Genomic DNA, 24,335 nt, shown 5'->3' with positions numbered 1-24,335 from the left:
GTGGGTTCATGCCCCGGTCCGGGAAGAGCCCACATGCCGTGGAGCTGCTGGGCCCATGAGCCATGGCCACTGAGCCTGCGCGTCCGGAGCCTGTGCTCCGCAACGGGAGAGGCCACAACAGCGAGAGGCCTGCGTACCGCCAAAAAAATATCCTAGAATTCCTATAGTGTTGGTAAAGCAGGAGCTGCCAATGATAATAATAATAATTATTATTGTAATTATTATTATTATCCAGCATCCAACATGTAGAGACACTGTTCTAGATACTTTGTAAAGGTTCTTTTGAGTCCTCCTGGCAATCAGATATTATCACAGTTTTGAGATAAACTAAGTTTGAAAAGTTTAGGTCATTTGCCTAAGACCATAAAGCTTACAAAGCAGCACTGAGATTTGAAACCAGGAGTCTGTTGATTTCACTACACCAAGAAGTTCAAAGGCCTCTGAGAAACACCAAGTGTTCATTCTCTTTAGTGTCTGTCCACCATCCTTAGGTAGTGTCCAAGATAGTAGTTTGATTTATGAATGTCCTTAGACCTTGACTCTTTCTTAGACACTCAGGGAGCAGTTTAAGCTTTTTAAAAAATCTTTCCAAACACAAGTGATCTATGATGGTTAACTCCGATTTTATGCTTTATGTGTCTTATGACAGCCCAGTCGCCATTGCCATGCCATGATCCTACCTTTACCTCAACGACTTAATGAATTAAAAGCTTTATATGTATATTACCTTAAAGGAGAAAAAAATGCCCTGAAATCCACCACTTAGCACCCCTCCATCCAAGTATGTAACATTCCATCCAAGTTTGTACCCTTCCATCCAAGTATGTACTGAAAGGATTCTGCACAGGTAGGAAGCTGAAACATGCTTGCTTCTTCTCTGCATGTTATTAAGACCCCTGTATCCATACCTCGCTACCTCCTGCTTCCCCTTTGTAATCTCCGAAGATGTCTATTTCTGGATTTTTCATAAATCCATGTTTCTCTCATTTCTAATATAAGTCAAAAGTCTCTTGGAATCATAAGCAAATTAAAATAGAAATTGATGTGATTTATGTGAAAGGACACCCATGCAGACATATATGAAAAGACAACAGTGAAGGGTGAGTGGCTCCGGTTCCTGGATGAAAGAGATGAGCGATTTTATGGTTGTTAGTCAAGTTCGGAGGTGTATAAAAATTAACAGCTGGGGTAACTCCTGACCCTCTCTCCTTCTGAGTTCATCATCCACGGGCTGGCTTTTGAGCAAGTCTTATTCTCCTTAGGACCATTGATAACTGCAATTACTGGAAGAAGGAGAGAAGGTTTGGGAGAACCAAAGTCCAGCCTTGTACAAATCAGCTGACTCATGCATTAGGTGACCACGTGCATTGTTAATGATATTTGCAGGACAACAGAGAAGAACCCCCTTGTTGATACCTGTGGGGCTTCATTTTTACTAATGTTAAGTGTAGAAATAAAACAAGATGATTTTCTGAAATCTCGACTAATGTGCATTTCATAACAACTACTGTGCAATTCACAGCTGAATTGATACGCTATCAGGGTTACGCGTTTCTGTAAAACAGAGACCTCTAACTTGGAAAAGCTTTCTCCAGGGAAACAGAGCTATTTGAGCTAAATCAAAACAAGATTAAGGAGTGATTAAAGTGCTGCAAATAAGACCTGTGTGGAAAGGTTGGGGAAGTGGGATTATTGAACTTGGGGCAGAAAAGCTGCAGAGATTTCAGGAAAACTTCAAGTGTCCCAAACATTCTCCAACCACTGTTTTCCTCTATCTCCACAGAGCATAGAGCAGGAGGGATGATCTAAAGCTGTATCATTAGGGATTTAGTTCAGTCAATGGCTCTCAAGCCCCAGCTGCATGTGAAAATCACTCAGCAACTGTGTAAGCCATACTGATGCCTGGGTCTTATCCTAGACTAATGAATCTCCAGAGGTGAGACCGAAGCATTAGCATTTTCTTTAAGTTATGTTGGTGATTCTAATGTGTAGCCAGAGTTGAGAACTACTGGGTTGAATAAAGGGGCTGATTTCCTGAAACATGGGTCTCAGAAACAGGTCAGGAAATCATCTATAGATGTTTTTTTTTTTTTTTAATCTAGGTGAGTCATACTTGAGTTGCACTGGTTATGGCCATGCCAGTTGACTTTAGTAAACCTGTTTCTGACTTGACCATCTACTTCAGCTACTTAGTGGCCTGGGAACCTCAAGTCACAGAGGATATCTCAGCATAGATTTTCAGTCAATATGTGTCGAATGGAGATATGAATGAATGAATGCTAAAGGACCTCAAGGGAGGGCAGTTGGCAGTTTGCAATGCTGGTCTGCAGAGGTGAATTTCAGGAATGGCTTCCCCAAGGCAAGCGATACTTAAAGAAAATGCCACGGGGTTTTGTGATGCAAAAATATCTGCTAAACTTCAAGACTTTCATACCCAAGAGTCGTAGTGATAGAAGTCAGAATAGAAGTCAGAATTCAAAGGACACCAAGGCAGTGGGTGGTGTAGAAGTGGGTGGTGGGTTGTTGATAAGTCATTTGTGAAGTTTCGAAGTAGAGTGAAGAGACAGCAAGGTACACCTGGGGGTGAAACATCTTCTGTGCAAGTTTGAAGATAGAGAGGAGGGGTAGGTGGGGAGGAGCTCAGGTGCTGGGCAGGGTAGCACAGCTGAGAGAAGTCTCCAGAGGAGAAGAGATTGAAGACAGAGGTAGAGTCTTCTCAGAGCAACTCAGGTGGCGTCTCTGGCCCAGTTAGCTATGGCTGTGAAACAAACTAACCTAAAACCATCCTGACTTTTGGATCAGGAATTTGGTCAGAACTTGCTGGGTGATTCTCCTGCCCCTCGTGTATCAAATAGAGTCAGTTGGTGGAATTTGGGTGGTGACTACGTTGACCTGGAGGGTCCAAGTCCACTTACTTTGCATGCCTTGTTGCTTTGGAAGGCCGTGCTCACTCAGGCTCCTTTCCCTCTGCTTGTAGACTGAGGACCTTTCTATGTGGTCTCTCTATTGTGCATGCTGAGCTCCAGTATGGGTGTTAGCCTAGAGCTCCAGGGCACCCGGCTGGAAGCTGCCAGTCCTCTCAGGCTGGGCCTGCGATCCTGGGATGGTATCACTTCTGCTCCAGCCTCCTGGTCTGGCAAGGCTCTGAGGCTGGCCCAGATTCGGAGGGAGGGGAACTCCCTCAATGGCAGGGCTATCAAATAATGGGTGGCCATCATTAATCTGCCGCAGCCACCCCCTAGAAAGAACAGATGATCGTAGAAGGCGCAGTTTGGAGGCAGAAAATAGTGAAAATTCAGTATTGAAGAGCCTGTACATGTTAGTAAAAGAGGGACTTAGGCAAAAGAGTGTATTTGGGGCTCTAGCTTAAGACTAATCTGGTTTCTAACCCTGGCTATTTATTAGCCAACTCATCTTGGACTCTTTCCTCATCTGTAAAATGTGGTTAATGGTAGGACCTCTCTGAGCCTGAAGCTGGGTTCTTCAGGAAGCAGAATCTGGGACAAAACTGAGCAAAAAGTTGTCAGTTGGGGAATGGCCTTGAAATCACCACCTACAGAAGGGGGACGTGGGGAAGGAAAGAGGACAGAGGGACAGGGGGGTAACTCAAACCATGATGCAGGCCTGTAACACCTGGTGGACCACACAGGATGGAGCTCTGGAGTGAGGAGGGCCCATCCAGCTAATTCTGAGTAGGCTGAGATTGCCAGGTCTCTACTGAGTCATTGGATGTGGCCACCTGGCGAGGGCACCAGGCCCTTGAACAAGATGCTTCTCTCCAGCCGAGGGATCCCTGTAGGGCTGACAGCCAAGGGCATCTGCCAGTAACACTCCTGGCACCTGGAACAACAATCCATCATCGGAGGGGGATCTGGGTGGGACACCCAGTGCCCACTGTGGGGCGTTCATGATGCATCCAGGCACCAGCCCGGCTTTGCGTGCCAACTGTTGTTTGCCAGTAGTGCTTGTAAGCTGGACAAGAGAGGCAATTGCTGAATGGTGATGTGGAGAAGGACCAGAAGATAGCAAGTGAGGTGGGCAAGGGCTGCATCAGCATTTAACAGAGTCAAAGGTAGCCAGCAAAAGCTCAGCTAATGGACTGGGCAAATTTGAGAAATTGCTAATACATTCACAGGCCAGTGTCAATAAGGTAGCACTCTCTTCACTTCGCAAATGAATGCAGAGGTCAGGGGACCATGCTTCTTCTCTTTCCTGAGATTACTCAGCATCGCTGGGGCATGAGGTAATGGAAAGATAATGGGCTCTGGGTTCAGATCCCAGCTCTGCTGATCACTAGATGTGTGAACTTTAGCGAGTTAATTAGTCTCTCTGATCCTCAGCTTCCTCATTTTAAAATGGGGATGACAGTGGCCAACTTGCAGGGTTGCTTAGCCGTAATGTATATCTAAATTGCCTGGAATAAAGGCATGTGATCAACAAGTAGCAATGTTTATGATGGATGGGATCACGTGTGAAAGGCCTCCTTTCTCTGTTCAGAAATTACCTATGATGAACCCCAGAGCGCTTACATTCAACCTAAACGTGGATTAAGTGTGCCTCATGTCAGGCTCTATACCGCGTGCTTGCACACGTGTGCTCTCACCGGAGCCTCACAGTGGTGTCAGGCAGCATCATTGCTCCCTTTCACAGATAAGGCAACAGAGGCTCAGGGAAGCTGAGGGCCTAAGGGGTTAAGTAGTTCATGAAGCAGCATCAAAGCCATGGCTTTTGACTCCCAGTCCATCCTTTGTCTGCATCCCCATCACCTGCCCTAAGTTGAGGCACAGCCTTGGGCGAGGTCCTGAGTCTGCAGCCGGGCTCACGCCAGGCTGGCCACATGGGTGTTTCAGGATGGCTGGAACGTGCATCTTTGTCATCAGCTTGGACTGTCAGCTTTCTTCGTAATGATTAAAAGAAGGTAAAGGAGGAGGAAAAGGACTAAAGAAATCATCTTTGTACATTTTAATCTGAGCCATTTTTTTGAGCAGAATGATAAGGCGGGTTGTGGAAATGTCAGTTTCTCCTTATCTCTAATTGACTTAAGTTGAGGCAGCTCTAATCCTTGTGTGCACAGCAGCCTGCAATGGAGAGATGAGGACAATTGATTCCTACTTTTTAATTAACACACGAGCTGCTTTAAAACAATTGTATATTGGGGGCAGCTTGGGAGCAGGAAGGAATGTGAGGCTGGGTCGTCTCCACAGGCGGTGACATTTAGAGCAACATGGACAAGTGTCAGCATTTGATTTGAATCAGGGCTGGAGGGGACTGAGTGCGTATGAGGCCTGGGGGTGGTCCCAGAAGGCTGTGGCCAAGGAGACAAAGGAGTTTCTATGTCTCTCCATGCACAAATGGGAGGGCTCTTTAATTTACTAAGTATTGGGTGGGGGGACCCCCAAGGTGTGCATTTGTGCAATCAGTCACTCACACTGTCCTCCATGTTCGTGCTTGGCCAGGGGCAGTTAATAAAGTTGGCAGTTCAGTCCTATTTCGTCCCAAGCAGTGAAAACTCAGTCTAACGAGCGTCAGAGGTCTCATCTATACTCATAAACAGAATCTGGAGCATCTGTGTTCCCACTGAGGCTCCTGTGTCTGTATGTAAATCCCCAGCATCTAGGGCTTCTCACCTCATCTCCTCTTCTGTGCCTGGTTTAAACGTATAGGCTTTTGTCTTCGTTCCTGTAATGTTTCCTTACTCTGAACTCCAGCTTGATTGACTGCTGCCAGCATTTTCTACAAAACAACTTCTATTCTCCCACCCCTGGGAGCTGGATTTCATATTTGGTGCCCTGCTCCCCTTGCTTCACCCCTAGTCTTATATCAGCTTGATCAAGCATATGATCACAATTTATCTTCTGCATTCAATGAGCATCACCACTCCCATCACTCCCTGGATATTCCCATTGCCATGCCCATCCTATTCCCAAAAATAATTCCCCAGCGTACTGTTACCTAAGATTTGCTTTCTCTCTTGTACATCGACATTTGAACTCTTTTTCAGCCCTGGTTGTGGATATCAAAGGAAGAAGCTTCATTGTTTAATTAGCTTCCCAAGACCCACCCTTGCAAGAGCCATTTCTATTACATTTTTTCTTCCTGGGCTATTTTCAAGATTCCAGCACTCTACAGTAGTTCGGGGCCAAACGACCACGGTTCATGGTACTTACAACGTTACTGGAGTGTGCACTAGAGGATAATAGGCTTTTAATTGGTGCTCTTAATATATTAATAGATGGAGACACGGGCATGGACTAAGTGGCCTCTGAATGTTTTCCTTTCCGGGATTTAAAGATCTCACTGCTCTGTCGGTTTGGAAAGCAATAAATAAAACGGCTATTCATAACACTCTGCCCAGCCCGTCATATTACACATATTCGTTTTTAGATTCTTTTCCCTTATAGGTTATTACAAAATACTAAGCACAGTTCCCTGTGCTATATTGTTGGTCCTTATTGTTCATTTTATATATAGTAGTGTGTGTGTGTTAATCCCAAACCCCTAATTTATCCCTCCCTTCTCCTTTCCCCTTTGGTAACCATAAGCTTAGCTTCTATGTCTGTGGGTCTGTTTCTGTTTTGTAAATAAGTTCATTTGTATCATTTTTTCTAGATTCCACATATAAGCGATATCATATATTTGTGTGTCTCTGGCTGGCTTACTTCACTTAGTATGATAATCTCTAGGTCCATCCTATTTTCATGTTTTTTATGTCTTCCCCAAAGCTCTGGTATCAGGGAGACACCTTGATATGAGAATATGCCTTTTTCTCCATCAAAATTTATATGTTTTGTAAGGATGGGGACCATATTTTATCCATTGAGGTCACTCCAAGATAATAATGAAAGCTGACATTTATTAAGCACTTTGTGTCCGAGACTGTGCTCTGCCCTTTATATGTTTACTTCTTTGAATGCTCACATCCACTCTCTGAGGGGGGTGCTATTGGGACCACATTTTCTAATTGAGGAGAAAGACGTTGGGAGATGTTAAGAACCTGGTGCAGGTTCCTGGACCTGAGTGAGCATCAGAGCCTCTGACTCAGTGTGCAGTGCAGCTTTTCTGAATCTACCCCAGAGCCTGACACGCAAGAGATTCTTGGTCAGGTTAGTTGAACAAATGATGAATTAAGACAAGAATTCTGGGGCTTCCCTGGTGGTGCAGTGGTTAAGAATCCACCTGCCAATGCAGGGGACACGGGTTCAAGCCCTGGTCCAGGAAAATCCCACATGCTGTGGAGCAACTAAGCCCATGCACCACAGCTACTGAAGCCTGCGTGCCACAACTACTGAAGCCTGTGTGCCTAGAGCCCATGCTCTGCAAGAAGAGAAGCCACCACAGTGAGAAGCCTGCACAATGCAACTAGAGAAAGCCCACGTGCAGCAATGAAGGCCCAATGCAGCGAAAAATAAATAAATTAAATAAATACGTTTATTAAAAAAAAATAGACAAGAATTCTGTTTCCAGTTCTGCTACTAACTTGAACGTTTCCTCTAAATAACTGAGTTTTATTCTCTTATCTACCAAATTCCACAGGACCCAGGACATAGCAAGTGTTCAGTAAATATTTAATAAATGACCACTAACTAAATGGCTGAGTGAATGGTTGATTCTGGAAGTCTTTTCTAGGTCAGCAGTCTGTGAGCGCAGCTTGGGTCGATCTCTCTTTGACCACGCACACCACATGCCATGTGTAGGCATTTGATTCTATTCTACCCTTGCTGATTCTAACTGCTCAGTGTGTGTGTTTTGTATTCCTAGTACATTGTATTATATGTCCCTTGCATTCCCTTTGGTGCCTAGTCCGGTGTCCAGAGTATACTGAGTGCTCAGTGAAGACTGAAGTGGAATTGAGTATTGCTTCAGCACACGTCAAACCAGAAGGAACACTGAAATAGCAGTAACCTCCTGGGCTGTAGTTGTTTCTTCAAAGAAACTGCCATGTGGTTTCTGCTAAACAGATTTTTTTTTTTTTTTTTTGCGTTACGCGGGCCTCTCACTGTTGTGGCCTCTCCCGTTGCGGAGCACAGGCTCCGGACGTGCAGGCTCAGTGGCCATGGCTCTCGGGCCCAGACGCTTCTCAGCATGTGGGATCTTCCCTGACCGGGGCACGAACCCGTGTCCCCTGCATCGGCAGGCGGACTCTCAACCACTGCGCCACCAGGGAAACCCCCCGGTCCTGAATTTTTAATTCATGAATAATTTACCCCTGGGAGGAATGAGGTCTTATCCTATTCTGCCTGCCCCTTCAGACACTCCCACACCTTCTATGTATACATATATGTTCACCAGACACTCCTTTAGGGCAGGGACCATGTTCCATTGCTCTGGGACCCTCTGGTGCTCGCACAGTGTCTGGTGCACAGTGGGCGTTAATAAACATTTGCTGAATACACGAAGGAAAGAAATTCTACATGGGGTTGAGATCTACCCAGATTACCTAGATGGATGCTTTATACCCCGTTTTAATTTATTTTTCCCCTATAAGGTTTAATGTATGAGCGTTCAAGGGCAAAAAGAAAAGAGAAAGAAGTACATTTACCACGGTAGTCATCCAGTAAAGTTTAGTGCTTTTCACAAAGAAAAATTTACTAGTTATTTAATTGGGGGACTTGAAAGTTCACAAAAGAGAAAGGAGGGTGGGAAAACAGGAGGGAGAGGAAAACTACTTCCCCACTATAGGGAGGGCTGGGACAGGAACAAAAGCGCTGTGCTTCACCCAAGAATAGAAGCTTAAAGGACCACAAATATGTGCCAAGGCGCCCAAGGTCCTGCCAACCTCGGCTCATGTGGGGCGTTTGCCCTTTGATGCAGCCAAGGGAAGGGATTTGAACAGACCAGTGGTGACCTTAGAACAGCTGCGATGAAGGCCATTTTGGAGAGAAGCGCCTGCATCCTAACTTGTTCCCTAATTCTCTCCTAATAGTGAAAGGAAGCAAAATAAAGAGTTAATTATGAGACTAGAAAGAACAAGATTGTGTTGCTGATGGAATGACCTATGCAGAAAAAATGAGGAGGCAATTAAGGAAGAAAGCTGAACTGAGGGTGGGGAGAAGCTAGAAAAGCGGTGGGAGGAGAGATGACCCATGAGCAGGGTCCCAAGGGGGGGCGCCTGCAATCAACAGCACTGCCCACCTGGAGGGACCACCCTGAGCCAGGGGCTTCCCCAGACCAGCCCACCAAATCCTCACCATCAGCATTTACTGAGGACCTGCTCTTCTCACATTCTTGGGGAGGAAGAGAGGTTTCAGCCAGGTTAAATAACAAGACCAGGACTCCAGGGATTTCACCCCACGAGTTAGATGCCACAGCCATGCTGTTGAAGCAGAGCCTAGGAAGGGAGGAAACTTCCCTTTATCTCCCCCGAGGCTTCTGTCTCCTCCCTGGCCACAATTGTATCAGCTTTCCCTGAGCAGTTAAGAAGGCCTGCCCCCGCCCTGCACAGAGCTAAAACAAAACAAAAACACTTCTAAGACCCACCAGTGTCATTAAATATTCACTGAACTTCTACTACGAGTTAGGCATGCCCCCATGTGCTGGAGACACAAAAATGAGTAAAACATTGTCCCTTACATAGAAAACTCCCATTCCAAGTCAGGAAATCATTGTAAAACAGGGTAGTGATTTAATAAGGCATGTGTAAAAGCTTTAAGAAAACAAGGAGGAAAGCATTAAGATCTCTGATGTCAGGGGAATTGGCTAAGCTTCTGTGGTAAGCTGATATTTTTGAGGGCAGGGTGGGAGAGGCATCAGACAGAGGAGCTGCAGCACAAAGGCCCAGACTATGGCATTTGGGGTGCAGAGTCATCCAGGCTGTTTGGTGGGGAGAAAGCAGAGATTACAGTGGGCCTTCAAGCTCTGCTGCCTTAACCTTTGTTGGGGAGGGAGTATTTTGTTTTTTAAATTGTGGCAAAATATGCATAAAATAAAACTTACCATCTTACCTGGACCTGAAAAGCATTATGCTAAATGAAGTAAATCAGACAGAGAAAGACAAATACTATATGCTGTCTCTTATATGTGGAATCTAATAAACGAGCTCATAGACACAGAGCACAGATTGGTGGTTGCCAGAGGTGGGGAGTGGCAGAGATAGGTAAACTGTTTTTGTTTTTAGTTTAAATAAATTGAAACAAAAAATAAAGCTTACCGTCTTAACCATTTTTTAATGTACGATTCATTGACCTTAAGTCCATTCATAACATTGTACAGCCATCACCACCATCCATCACCAGAAATTTTTCATCTTCCCAAACAGAAGCTCTTTACCCATTAATCAATTCATATCCCATCTCCCCTTCCCTCCAGCCCCTGGTAACCTATATTCTACTCCGTCTCTATGATAATTTGTCAATTCTTCATATAAGTGAAATCATACAATATCTGTCCTTTTGTATCTGATTTCACTTACATAATGTTTTCAAGGTTCATTCAGGTTGTAGCATGCATCATAATTTCTTTGTTTGTGTGTGGCTGAATAATATTCCATTGGATGTATGCACCACGTTGTGTTTCTCCATTCACGTGTTGATGAACAACTGGGTTGTTTCCATCTTTTGGCGACTGTGAATATTGCTGCTATGAACATTGGTGTGTATGTATCTGCTTGAGTCCCTGCTTTCAATTCCTTAAGGTATATACCTGGAAGTGGAATTGCTGGATTATATGGTGTTTCTATGTTTAAATTTTTGAGGAACCATTAAATTGGTTTCCACAGTGACTGTACCATTTTGCATTCTCATCAGCAGTGCACAAAAGTTCCAATTTCTCCACACCCTCACCAACATTTTTTGTTTTCTGTTTTTTTTTTTTTAATTATAGCCATCCTAATGTGAGTGTGAAGTGTCCTGATGGTTTTGATTTGCATTTTCTTCATGATTAGTAATGTGGAGTATCTTTTCATGTGCTTGTTGGCCATGTACATATCTTCCTTGGAGAAATGTCTATTCAAGTCCTTTGTCCATTTTCGAATTGGGTTGTTTGGTTTTTTGTGGCTGAATATATAAGTTTTGAGTATTTGGGAACTATGGGACAGGAACTAAATGGAACCAATGATGTTTTAAGGTGTTTAAGGTGTTCTGAGGTGTCAGTCATCCATGGTGAAAGCCATTGGATTAGAAACACATCACCCTTGTCTGACTCACTAAGGCCCATACGTTTCAAGTAAGTTTCAAGTGTGATTGATGTACATCCCTGCATTTAAGGAAACGGGAGAGGGTGATCTGGCCTGGCCTTGAAGCTGCCTCTCTCTGTCCTTAAGTCCAGCCCTGGAGAACAATGCAGTAGGTGTCCCGATCATATCGTGTGGGACCTGGGCCAAGGACGACCTGTGTCCATCAGCTTAGGGGCTTCTCTGCCTGCCCTGGCTGGATCCTGGATGGTCAGGCGGGCCAACCTGCTAGCTCTAATGGATCTAGTCCAGGATTGGCGGGCAGATTTCCTGCCTTCAAATCCTGGTCTGCCCTGTTTCTCAGGTGACCCTGAAGGTCCCTGAACCTTAGGTTTCCCTTCTGCAAAATGGGGAAAGGAATTGCAGCTCTAGGATTGTGATATGATTCCTACGAAACAAAGCATGTTCTGCATACAGTTGATCTGATGGGGAACAGGGTTTGAGAGATGCTGCAGAAGAAGGAAAAAGCACAGAGCCAGGCCAGATGGGCTTCGGCAGCAAAGCCCGTGTACATAGGAAGCAACTGCAGCCTCGTCCAGCCCAAAGAAAGCGTTATCCAGCAGCTGGACTGTTATGTGCCGTGTTTTCCCATAGATTTGAAGGCCACTCTCTATGGTGCAGATCCCCACCCGCACTCCCTTCCCCCTGGGCTTTGGAATTGCCAGGCAGTCCTGCTCTATAAGCACTAATCTCTACAGTTCCTCTTGGAGGGAGGCTTAGCTGCGTTCATGAATTCAGAGTTAAATCCTTCACAGCCCCCAGTCCAAGTGAGCAGCTGGTAGCGGATACTGATAGTGAGGAAAGTTTCTTGGGTATTTCCCTGAATAATAAGTGAACTGCCTATGACATTTCTGAAAGCATCTGAAATACCCGTCACCAAACCCTACCACCGCTCTGCTGTTGGCAGCGTGGACAGGTTCTCTACAGCTTGAAACTCGGGTAAAGTGCAACCTCTCCTAATGCTCACAGGGAATTTGTGTAAACAGTGACATCGGACCAGAGCCAGGGGCCTACGGACAGCATGGGACACACACACACACACACAGACACACACACAGACACACACACAGCTTTTAGAATCAAGTTTTCCCTGTTAGCTCATGACCTTAGGCAAGTTGTAAAGCGTCTCTGAATCTTGGTTCCCTCCTCTGTGAAATGGGGCCAATATCTTACCCCAGCTTCCCTGTTGGGATCAAATAGAATGGCAGAGGAGAGGGGCTCTGGCATTTTGTTGGTGCTGAATAAATGTTATTCTGCAGCTCCTAACCCAACATAGAAGCAAATCCTGGGCTTATTTTTTTGCCTAAATAAAAAGCCTTATTATGATATTTTTGGGAGAGGACAGGGGTAGGAGGGAGAAAAGAAACTTTCCCAGCGGTCGCACTGGCATCCCCCTGGGGCACAGGGCCAGGACTGAGAAGTCACTTAGAGAAATGGCGGCACCGTGGTCGGGACGGGAGGAAGGCTGTGCTCACCAGGGCCAGGCTGCCTGAGTGTCTGCAGCCCAAAGCCCATCAGCCGGTGCTGAGCCCGTGATGATGGGGGTGAACCTCACCCGCCCAACTGCTGCACAACCATGTGGCACAAATCCCTATATTTTTAGTGGAAGTAACCGCTCTGCTGCCCCTGCAGAGAGAAGGAAAAAGACCTTTCCCTGCAAGCATGTTTGCTCTGCAACCACCACTGGGCGTGATTTTAAAATTCACGTTGGGTTTGCCTCCCAGGGTCCTGATGCTGCTCACGGAGGGAAGGTAGCTGAAGCTCATTTGTCTGTGTGCCCCTGTGGCCAGGGGTGGTCCGTGTGACAGCTGCTGCTCTGAAGCATGACGGGCCCCAGGCGGCAGGAGGACTTAATTAATCAGTGCATTGATTGAGCGCCTACTGCGAGCCAGGCACTGTGCTAGGCACTGTGGGGGATAGAAAACAAGGCAGAGTCTTGTCTTCTGGTGACTTAAATTCTAGCCATGGGTGATAATACATAAGTGTGTAAAAAGTTAAATAGGAATATAAGAAATAAATAACAGCTCAATTCAATATCGGTGATGTCACCTAATACTCCAGCCCATGATGAATTACCCAAAGAGAGGTGCGGACGTGAAGTGCTATGGGAAGAAATCCATCAGTGTGTGTTTATTGACCACCTCCTGCAGGCCTACGACCATGAAACAAGCCAGATATTTCTCAGGACCCCTGCCCTGGCCTCCTCATCCAACATTATTTTGAAGTTCTTGGCAGTGCATTAAGCGCTAGGCAAATGGCATAAAGGTCCTTATCAGAATCCCTATTGCCTCCAGTTTGTTCCAGGTGCTCAAGGTTGGTGCTTAAGTCCCCCAAGGCCAGGAGGCAAGGAAGAGGTTAGCGCAACCTCCGTGTGTATCTCCTTGGAGCCCTTATCACATCCTTGAGACTGTTCATGCATGTGTCTCCCTCATAAGAGCACAGACCAAAGGCAGCCTTGTCTCCCCTGTTTTTGTAGCTTCCTCTTTGCCACTGCTTAATATGATGACCAACACACAGAAACCACTCCCAAAGCGTGGTTGACTGGGTGTTTATAGAACGCTACTGGCTTAATGCATTGTTACTGCCAAACTTGTCTGAATCTATAACACAACTCTTAGGAGTGGACAGTGCTTTACTGGAAAGAATAACTCTCTGCATGTCAGAAAGCTTGTAATAAAAGTAGAGGTTGGGGGCTTGGGGGGACTTACCTTATTTCCTCTTTTACCTGATAGAGAACTTAGAGGAGGGGGTCCTGCTCAATTATATCTTCCCTGAGACAGTCCCAGGGGCAAATAGGTCATGGGTGCCCCACCATGGTGGGAACAGGCTGTTTCTCCATCAGGTTGGGGCAGAAGAGATGGGCAGGACCCAAGAGAGTAAGATGCAATGTAGCCTGGTACCCCGACAATTTCCCAAGCCTACTATGTGAATGTTGTCCAACCCTGTGAGCAAATCAGAAGGCAGACACAGCATGGAAGGTGAATCAAGGGCACCTAAGTGGACAGGACTGGCAATCTGCAACTACTGGCTGAGCACCCACTAAATTTTCTCAGCATCGCCCTGGTGAGGAGAAGAAAAGTGAACAGAGAGTTCAGAGCCCAGAATGTAGTAGGCACTTCATAGGCAGTTTCTCAAGATTAAGGAGTTGAAGCAGAAGATAAGAAACTGTTCAATGTTTTTCAACATTTTTATATGAAAGTCATCAAACATACAGAAAAGATGAAAGAATTTTACAGTGAGTACCCACTAACCCATCGCTAGATTCTACAATTAACATTTTATTCAGTTTTCTTTATCAGAAGTTCATCTATCTATCTGTTATCCATCCATCAATCTGACACTTTTGATTTTATAAAGGATATGTTCCACTTAAGGAAACAAGGCATGTACATGTGAAACAATTACACAATGTTTTACAGGGCGGTGCTAAATAGTGAGATATAGGCACGCATATGATTGGAGCAGAGAAGGTGATCTTCCATGAGGAATACAGCATTCAGAGACCATTTCACGGAGGCAGGTCTTCAGCTGGGCCTGGAAGAATGTGTAAGATTTGGACAGCCAGAGGGAGAGAGTGTGGTTCTCAGTGGGGTAGGATCCCATTGCTCCGAGGGGTACTACACTATCCCTTTCCTCCTGCCCGATGCTGGCCTGGTGTCATCGTCAGAGCTGAGGACAAAACCTGGATGTGAATGCCTTGGGGGCTTCAGACCCTGAGGAAGCTGGGTATCTTTCTTGTTGAGTGACACATAGGTAGTGGGATTCAAGACACTGGTCCAGAGGGTTGAGCCTTTTTTCACCCAGAATGAAGTTACAGAACAAAGATCTAACTGGATGTGTGGGAGATGTAGGAACTTGAGGAAATGGTTAGGAAGTAGGTAGGGAATCTGAGGACTCCCTCTGAAGGGACCTGGTGAAGACCAGAGAGCTTGCCACCTGCCTCCTGGGTAGAGAAGGTCACACAGACCAGCCAGAGGGAAACGTGTTGGCCTCGGGAAGAGCAGCCACCTTCCTGGGTACCAGATGGAGCAGGTCCGGCATCAGGTGGAGGTAGGAGCTGCAGACACACCAAATAAGCAGCCGTCCACCCAGCGCCATCTGGGGAAAAAGGTTTCTGAAGATCAGCTTCAAAAGGCTCTTATCACGTTGGTTATTACTGGGACCTTTGCTGGTGATGGGAGTCACCCGCGGTCTAGGCTTGTGCTTAAAAGGCAGACAGCGAACGTGCAGAGCAATTATCCAGCAGTCTGCACAGTTTTGAAAGCTGGTTACCTATGCCTTGCCTTGTGTTTCCTCTTTTCCTCCACTCATTCCCCAAACCGCTCTCCCCTTTCCCCTGCATTGTTTCTGTCCCCTTTGAATTGTTTTCCTGGCCTTGGATGCAGTCCCCCCCACCCCCCGCCACCGTGGGGCTCCCTGGTGGTAGAATAAGGCACCCTCCCTCTGCAGTGGTCGCCCTTGCTGCGCTGGCTGGAGCAGGGCCAGGGGGCCTGGCATTTACAGAACAAAGGATACCTGTCCTGTGGATGGTCCAGCCACGCTCGCTTGCTCTTGCTCGGGTGGGAGGAATTCATGCAAGTGCAGTGGAGGACAAGCCCATTCATTTTGTGATGCGGCGTCTGTGTACTTTGTCAGCAAGATGGAGAATACTCACTATTTTCTCTGGCTTTTAGGATTTCCATATTTATTGCTTGTTTGCTACCACTAGGGAGAATAGAAGGGGGAAAACAACAACTTCCTCCATTTGAAATTATAAACATGAGCATGTGAGTTTCCCCACCTCCCTGTCCCCCTGCAGTTCTAGCAACGCAGAGAACCGTGGACTGTTAGATCTGAAACACTCAAGAAATCCAAACAATATTTCCTCATTTTGCACGCAAGGAAAGCCCGGGCAGGGGATATAGGGACTCAGTCATTGCCACTTACCTAGTTAGTGGCAGCCCTGAGACTAGAATTTATGCCCACAGAATCTTAAGTAAATTCCCCATCACTGCACCATGCAGGCTCTTTTCCTATTCAAGTCGCAATCCTACTTTGTGCAGGAGATCCCACCGTGTGTAAGGTACTGTGTAGCGTTTCCTGCTTTATCCCTCACAAAGGTGGGGATTTGTCCCCATCAGTTCAGTTGGTGAAGTGCCAGGATCCTGGAGCAGGTGACACAGAGCCAGGGCCTCGGGGCGGAGGGCGAGGCAGGGAGGACCCGACCATCTAGTGGAGGTGATGACACAGAACAAACATGACACAATAAGGAACAGAGTGAGTTGGGAGATAAAGCACTCAGTGCCTGGCACGCAGTACAAGCTAGCTGTTTGTCAATGGACAAGAGGGGGCCGTCCCCCACCAAGGGACCAGGAAAGGCTTTTCAAGTTATCAGCACTGAGTTTCCTGCTGGAAGAATTTCAGCTGACGGCCATGTGGGAAGACATTTCCAGCAAAAGGCAGAAATGAGCTGGGGTGTGTTCAGGGACCAACATGTACGCAAGTGTGAGTGGAGGTGAGTGTATGCACAGAGGTGGTGGAAGGCGGGGCTGGAAACGAGGTGAGGCTCAGCTATTCACGAGATGGATGTTACCCAGGCACCCTTGTAGGCCTGGGATTTTGCAGCCAATGAGACAGAGAGGGTGAGTGCAGGAGGCACAGAACCACACACAGACTCTGCTGAGACAGCGAGGGCCTGGGAGCCTGCTGTGACGTGGGTCATTGGAGGTGATGACAAGGAAAAGCCAGCCGTGGGAAAATCAGGGTCAGGAGAGGCAAAGGGAAAACAAGGGGAAGGCGTGTGGCAAGAACACACTTGGCTCATTGGAGAAAGAGGAAAGAAAAGGCCCGTGTGAGATAAAGTTCGGTGGAGTCCACCAGCGGGAGAGGAGCTTGGGGTCAGATTAGGTAGAACCTTCTAGTCCATGGCCGGGAGACTGAATTTGGTTCTAAGTAGCATGAGAATAAAGTCTAACCTCTTTCCCTGCATTATCTGGCCTTGGCCTCTGTCTCCATGGGAACAACGCATCTTGATTGGCCAAAGACTTTCCCCGTTTGAGCGCTGAAAGCCCAGTGTTCCATGAAAACCGTCGTTCCCCGGGCAAGCGTGACGGGGGAATCAGTCACCTCACCTCCCACCCTCATTCTTACTTGTGACACTCCTACCACAGTCTGGGGGGGCCGTGTTGTGGATCCCCTCAAAAACCTCTGGCTGATTCCCTAGAAAATAGATGGCCATTCAAAATTTCTGAGAACAGGAATAACATAATTAAAGCTATTTAAGCATTTTTAAGATACCGAAAAGCTCTGAGGTCATTCAATGTACATAAAGATGGCTTTCTGCTGAAATCTGGGATTCATCTGGGTGTGGAAAGGCTAATGGGCCAATAGGCAGGCCTTCCTTGGGAATAAAAATAGGTCACCTCCACCCAGATGTTCCTGTCAACACCCCCTCTTGCAGAATTGACTGGACCCTAGTCCTCATTCTTTAAGACTTGAAGGTTTGAACTCAGAATATCTCTATAGTAAGCAAAACTTAAAGGAACAGGCCTTCACATGACAGCCCCAGCTGAGTCTGCACGGTCTCTAGGATTATCTAAACCTAGCTCTGAGAGAAATACAGTGGCTTCTGTGCTCATCACTTTTGAAATTGTATTTTCTAGTTTCTCATTACTTAGGTGTGAAATCAAAATAGTACCTGGCTCCTTTAAGAATCTTTACCAGGATAATGGAAATTTGTGATCTCACAATTGCATAAATCACTGCCAGCCCCCTTAAGTCAATTCATATTTCTGTAGTTCGTTAGTGGCTCGGGAGGAAATTGCATTTATTATAATTGCCTCTAATTGCACCAGATTAGTGATTACAATTATTGATGGCTGCTGATTATTCATTCGGCGTCAAATCAATTCCCGTGCTTCTTGAGTAACTCTGATGAGGAGAGGTCTAGAGGAGAGGTCTAAAGGATACCACGTCCACCCTCTTCCCAGCATGACAGGAGACCTTCCCGGGCTGTCTCTAAATGAGCACCTGAAAACGATTTAGGACTTAAAGTGACAGAGAGGCAGCCCTCTCCTTCCCCATGGAATGCTAATGCCAAGCCCAGTGCTGACTCATGAAATGGAATCGGTTCAACATCACCAAAGGCTATTTGGAGCCCCCAGAATGCTCAGGACCTGCAAGCTCTTCCAGGGTGCCCTCCTTGATTGCATAGTGGAAACATCAGAGTTCCCTGGCCCAACTCTTCTGGAATATATACAAGCCAGAATGTGGAAAGAGAATTGACCTGAGAGCCACACGGACCAGACTTTCAGTTCTGGCTGAACCCTTGGAAGCTACACAGAGCCCAGCAAGACACTTACCTGCCTGAGCTGTAGAACCACCTAAGGGTGGTGAGTAAACAGTGATGAGAGCTCCTTGGCTCCTCTTGTTCACAGCTGGACTCTGTCACCCAGAACAGGGCTGGCAGAGAGGAAGAGCGGATGCCCAGGGGAGGAGGGAATACCTGAGGGGGTTGTGCCAACAGCTGAATTGGACAACACGCTTAAAGCCCGTGTCTTGCTCCAGGTGAAGAGTGGCTGCTCAGTGAATGTCACTTCCTCCCCACCCCCACTCCCTCCATACTTTAGCATCTACATTATCTTCAAAAGTTCTCTTCCTTATCTCTTTATACACTGGTTCAATATTAACTGTAAATGTATCCTCCCTATAGTATCTGTAATAGGAGAGCCACTTGCTCGGCATGGCGGTTTTCATTCTTTGGCTCACTCTTCAGTACCTATAAGCGTGCCAGGCACGGGATCTAGAGGAGCTGAGAGATAAATAAATCATAGGTATTGACCTTGAACAGCTCACGACCAAATGGGAAAGACTGTCCATCCTGTTTCCACGCTTTGTTTGCCTTCTAGGAACATACAAGGTCTAATCAACCCACAGAGGCTGGAGAAACCCAGTTCAGATTGGAGGGTCAAGAAGGCTTTGTAGATGTGGAATTTGAGATTGGAACTGCATGTATCTCTTCAAATGCCTAAAGGAGTGGCTAGATTTTCAGCAGAGCAAGTAGGACCTGAAAAGAGGGAGGCAGAAAGGAGCACCATTTCAGAGCGGCACAGCACGAGCGCTTCTGGGTGTTGGGTACGTGACCACCGCGCGCGGTGATGTTAAGTGCCCTTCCCCAGTTGCCCCTGCAGGCTAAAACCTCCATGACCAAGGGACCTCCCCTTCCTTAGCCGTTGAGATCTCAGAACTGTGGGGTTGTCTGAGAGTTTTTCCTGTGGACTCTTTGAGGCCTTTGATGATGCAGGATCCTAACCCATCCTTTCCCCCAATTTTCAGGTCCGCAGGTCCCCCTGCTGCCCCAGTGCTCTCATCCATCAGCCCTCCTACTCTTTATGGTACCCTTACTTCCACCTAGGACTCAGTTCAAAGGGCATAAGTGTCCGCAGGGAACAGAGGCATTCAGGGCAGCTGTTGCCTACACAGACGCAGAACCCTCACACAGCAGAGAGGGAAGGATGGAGGCTGTGGGCAAGGAGGCATGTAGCCTGGCTGCTGGTCGGGTCTTTGTCCACGTGAGATCTGCTGCTCATTTCCCTGGTTGCTCAGACTTGAGCTCTGCAGTGGGTCTGATCTGTGCCTAGATCCCATGGGAAAGTAAACAATGGTCCCCACACGACCCAAAACACGGGACCCAGAGCCCGGAGGACATGGCCCTGGTGTCCTTGCCCACGTGGTGGCAAATGTTCTGCCTGTTTCTGGGAAGCTGGAGGGGAACAGGTGACTTCTCTGGGCAGAATGCTCTTCTCTCCTGCCTCAAGGCTCTTGTGTGTCCTACTTCTGAGCCAGTGGAAACGTCTCTGTTCGGTCCTGAGACCTCTCCACATCCCAGGCCACTTACCCACGCAGGAGGAATCAACCCTCCTCTACCTCCCGTCTTCCAAATGTCCCACATGGTGGCATTCTCCTCTTCGAAGGCTGATCTTTTAATGGGAGGAAATACATTAAGTATAGCATCACTTCCAAAGAAACCAAAGAATATTAGCCTTCTATGATAGACCAGAACCCCAAACAATGCTTTCTTTTTCTTGGCAACTGCACCCACCCTTAACATCTTTCCCAAGACCCACTGGAGGTCCGAGTCTCTCATCAAGGGCAGCAGGACCCTCACCCACTGACTTGGAAAGGGAGTTGTGTTCAGCAGGGTTCTGATTGAGGAGAAGGCTGCTGTGACCAGAGCCAGAGGGAAGTTCTATGTGGTGACCAAGAGCCACATTGGTTTGCCTGGGCTGCTCTGGGAAGCTACCGGGAGCCAGCTAGCAGCTCCCACATGAGATAAGCAGGCGCCCTGCTCCCCTCTCCTCTGGCAAAGCTCCCCTGAACTCTACATTTCCAGAGAAATGCGGGTCCAAGCCTCCCGCCTCTGGCCAGTCCTCCATCAGCTGGCGCCCACGGTCCTGCATCATCCTGGTAACAGTTGGTAAATGAGCCCCTGTCTAGCTGCCTGTGCACGATGGCTGTGCGGTAAGAGCCTCCATCCTTATGGCAGGCACATTAATGCCAAGTTTGCTCATTCTAATTAATAACAGTCAGTAAACACCGAAGAGAGCTAATGATGATTACAGGCCACAGCTCCTGCCTGTGAGCAAACACACACAGGCAGGTGGCCCCCTCCCTCCCAGGAAGGAGGCTGGGGCTGCTGCTTGCAGAGATGCCAGCCCTCCTCAAAGCCCCACCCAATGTGGAGTAAATCGTGGGTTATTCCTCACCCCAATTCCTGGCAAATAAGAAGAGAACAAGGCCCGTGTGCCCAGGCACATGGTAAGAATCCTTGGCTTTGAGAAAGAGGGCTGGGAGACAGGTCCTTGGGTCCTTTTCGGTTCTGAGACAGCTTTCCCCGGCACTGGGGATTAAACAAATTTTTCTATTTATTTCCCTTATTTATTTTATTTATTTATTTATTTATTTATTTATTTTTTAACATCTTTATTGGAGTATAATTGCTTTACAATGATGTGTTAGTTTCTGCTTTATCACAAAGTGAATCAGCTATACATATACATGTGTCCCTATATCCCCTCCCTCTTGCATCTCCCTCCCACCCTCCCTATCCTACCTCTCTAGGTGGTCACAAAGCACTGAGCTGATCTCCCTGTGCTATGTAGCTGCTTCCCACTAGCTATCTATTTTACATTTGGTAGTGTATATAAGTCCATGCCACTCTCTCACTTTGTCCCAGCTTACCCTTCCCCCTCCCCATGTTAAGTCCATTCTCTACGTCTATGTCCTTATTCCTGTCCTGCCCCTAGGTTCTTCAGAACCATTTCTTTTTTTTTTTTTTAGGTTCCATATATATGTGTTAGCATACGGTATTTGCTTCTCTCCTTCTGACTTACTTCACTCTGTATGACAGACTCTAGGACCATCCACCTCACTACAAATAACTCAATTCCTTTTCTGTTTATGGCCGAGTAATATTCCATTGTACATATGTGCCATATCTTCTTTATCCATTCATCTGTCAATAGACACTTAGGTTGCTTCCATGTCCTGGCTATTGTAAATAGAGCTGCAATGAACATTGTGGTGCATAATTCTTTTTGGATTATGGTTTCCTCTGGGTATATGCCCAGTAGTGGGATTGCTGGGTTGTATGGTAGTTCTGTTTTTAGTTTTTAAGGAACCTCCATACTGTTCTCCATAGTGGCTGTATCAATTTACATTCCCACCAGCAGTGCAACAGTGTTCCCTTTTCTCCACACCCTCTCCAGCATTTATTGTTTGTAGATTTTTTGATGATGGCCATTCTGACTGGTGTGAGGTGATACCTCATTGTAGTTTTGATTTGCATTTCTCTAATGATTAGTTGAGCATCCTTTCATGTGTTTGTTGGCAATTTGTATATCTTCTTTGGAGAAATGTCTATTTAGGTTTTCTGCCCATTTTTGGCTTGGGTTATTTGTTTTTTTTGATATTGAGCTGCATGAGCTGCTTGTAAATTTTAGAGATCAATCCTTTGTCAGTTGCTTCATTTGCAGATATTTTCTCCCATTCCAAGGGTTGCTTTTCATCTTGTTTATGGTTTCCTTTGCTGTGCAAAAGCTTTTAAGTTTCACTAGGTCCCATTTATTTATTTTTGTTTTTATTTCTATTTCTCTAGGAGGTGGGTCAAAAAGGATCTTCTGTGATTTATGTCATAGAGTGTTCTGCCTATGTTTTCCTCTAAGAGTTTGATAGTGTCTGGCCTTTCATTTAGGTCTTTAATCCATTTTGAGTTTATTTTTGTGTATGGTGTTAAGGAGTGTTCTAATTTCATTCTTGTACATGTAGCTGTCCAGTTTTCAAGCACCACTTATTGAAGAGACTGTCCTTTCTCCATTGTATATCCTTGCCTCCTTTGTCATAGATTAGATGACCATAGGTGTGTGGGTTTATTTCTGGGCTTTCTATCCTGTTCCATTGATCTATGTTTCTGTTTCTGTGCCGGTACCATATTGTCTTGATTACTGTAGCTTTGTAGTATAGTCTGAAGTCTGGGAGTCTGATTCCTCCAGCTCCATTTTTTTCCCTCAAGACTGCTTTGGCTGTTCAGGGTCTTTTGTGTCTCCATACAAATTTTAAGATTTTTGTTCTAGTTCTGTAAAAAAGGCCATTGGTAATTTGATAGGGATTGCATTGAATCTGTAGATTGCTTTGGGTAGTATAGTCATTTTCACAATATTGATTCTTCCAATCCAAGAACATGGTATATCTCTCCATCTGTTTGTATCATCTTTAATTTCTTTCATCAGTGTCTTATAGTGTTCTGTATACAGGTCTTTGGTCTCCCTAGGTAGGTTTATTCCTAGGTATTTTATTCTTTTTGTTGCAATGGTAAATGGGAGTGTTTTCTTAATTTCTCTTTGAGAGTTTTTCATCCTTAGTGTATAGGAATGCAAGAGATTTCTGTGCATTAATTTTTTATCCTGCTGTTTTACCAAATTCATTGGTTAGCTCTAGTAGTTTTCTGGTAGTATCTTTAGGATCCTCTATGTATAGTATCATGTCATCTGCAAACAGTGACATTCCAATTTCCAAAGTAATACAATTTGCTTTGAAAATTAGAATACTACAGAAGTGTGTAAAGAAGGGAGAGCCTCCCTCAGTCCTGCTCCAGGGGTGGGGTTTGTCGCTGGCGGGTCTGCCCACATTCCGTGTCCCTGGGTCCTCCACCTCTCCTCTCACCAGCTCCTACTCTGATTCTGTGCCCTCCTCTGCCTGGTGCACACATGGTTTCATCCAATGACTAAATGATCCCCATCATGAACCCCTGCGCTCCTGGTTCTGCAGGGCTTTTACCCGTCCTCTAGCTCTGGTCCTATTTCCCAACTCAAGGGTTCTTCCCATGCTCATATTCTAGGACCAAGAAGGAGAAATGACGAGCATCCCAGCTCTGTGGGGCCCTGAAGACACCTCATCTTGGAAAGTTTTCTCCTTTGACTTCCAGGGGTCATGGCAATTAAACATAATTACATAAACACCCTTGCATTCAGGCTGAATCTAAATTTGGAGAGAGTCTTGCTTCTCAAAATAGTACCTGACCCCAGGCCTCTGGGTGGATTTGAAAGCTCCTCCTCGGGTAGGCGGTCAGCTCCCTGTTGTGAGCCCCTAAGTGGTCCCACAGCCAAATTGTAAAAACGGATCTTTGGCCGCACAACAAAGTGATGATACAGTAGTGGCAGAGGCAGAGGAATAGAGCAGCCATGGTACAATCCAAATCTCATCCATAGTTTGATCTTTTGCTGGAGGACCTGAACCCCTCTCAATCTGTCATGTTTTGCTTTGTTCACTCCATCCTCCTTCTTACAGACACTACTTCATTTGGCTGCAAAGATAAAGTTTCTTTTAGCACCATCACTGCAATTCAAACAATACTTTGTTCCTTAAAGGACTGTTCAATCTACTCGACCCAGAAGTGGTTCTCTGATAGTTTAAGAATGAAGAGAATAGAAAGAACTATGAGAAGTGGTCATGTACCATTTCTAAGGGTGTTAATGAACAGATCCAAGTAAATAGTAGGGTGTGAGCAGAGTGCCTTATTGTGCCTTGTTGTCTTTTTTAATGTTTGGGACCTTTACCTTGTTTCTTTCTTTTCTTTTTTTTTCCTTTTATTTGTCTCCCTTTCTATGGCTATCAGTCTTTCCTCCATTTGTTT

This window comes from Mesoplodon bidens, assembly GCF_964165515.1.
Source record: "Mesoplodon bidens genome assembly, chromosome: 7".
Lineage (NCBI taxonomy): Eukaryota > Metazoa > Chordata > Mammalia > Artiodactyla > Ziphiidae > Mesoplodon > Mesoplodon bidens.
Note: the sequence above shows the minus strand (reverse complement) of the source record.